Consider the following 649-nt stretch of genomic DNA (forward strand, 5'->3'; position numbering starts at 1 on the left):
CGTGTAATAGGGCCCCAAAATTTCTGATGGCTGCCCTGGCGGTGCCCACATGTGCAAGGAGTCCACGTTGGGTTCAGTAATTGCATTGACTGGGCGGGATTCTGGAGGCCACTTCCTGTCTCTGTCCTCCCGGCGTGTAGAAGAGGAAGTACGGAAGGTCTACATCGAATTACATCCATCGCCAGCGATCATTTTGAACAGGCGCCAGAGCTCTGGGAGCAATTACTGCCTATCGGCTGGCGGGAGGGGGGAGGGGGACGCCATCATTAACACCAATGCCTATTAGAGACAAACAACGAGCCACACATAACGGGAACGCCTAATAATACTGGAGAGGGGGGGGGCAATCTTCTCATCTGTCCTCCGTAAACATGTAGGATGTAATATGTCTGATACAATGGGCTCCCCCCGAGTGGCTGATACAATGGGCTCCCCCCGTGTGGCTGATACAATGGGCTCCCCCCGTACCTCCGTAAACATGTAGGATGTAATATGTCTGATACAATGGGCTCCCCCCGTGTGTCTGATACAATGGGCTCCCCCCGTGTGGCTGATACAATGGGCTCCCCCCGTGTGGCTGATACAATGGGCTCCCCAGGTGTCTGATTCAATGGGCTCCCCCCGTGTGGCTGATACAATGGGCTCCCCC

The sequence above is a fragment of the Nanorana parkeri genome, unplaced genomic scaffold (assembly GCF_000935625.1).
Source record: "Nanorana parkeri isolate BGI_ZX_2015 unplaced genomic scaffold, ASM93562v1 scaffold2213, whole genome shotgun sequence".
Classification (NCBI taxonomy): domain Eukaryota; kingdom Metazoa; phylum Chordata; class Amphibia; order Anura; family Dicroglossidae; genus Nanorana; species Nanorana parkeri.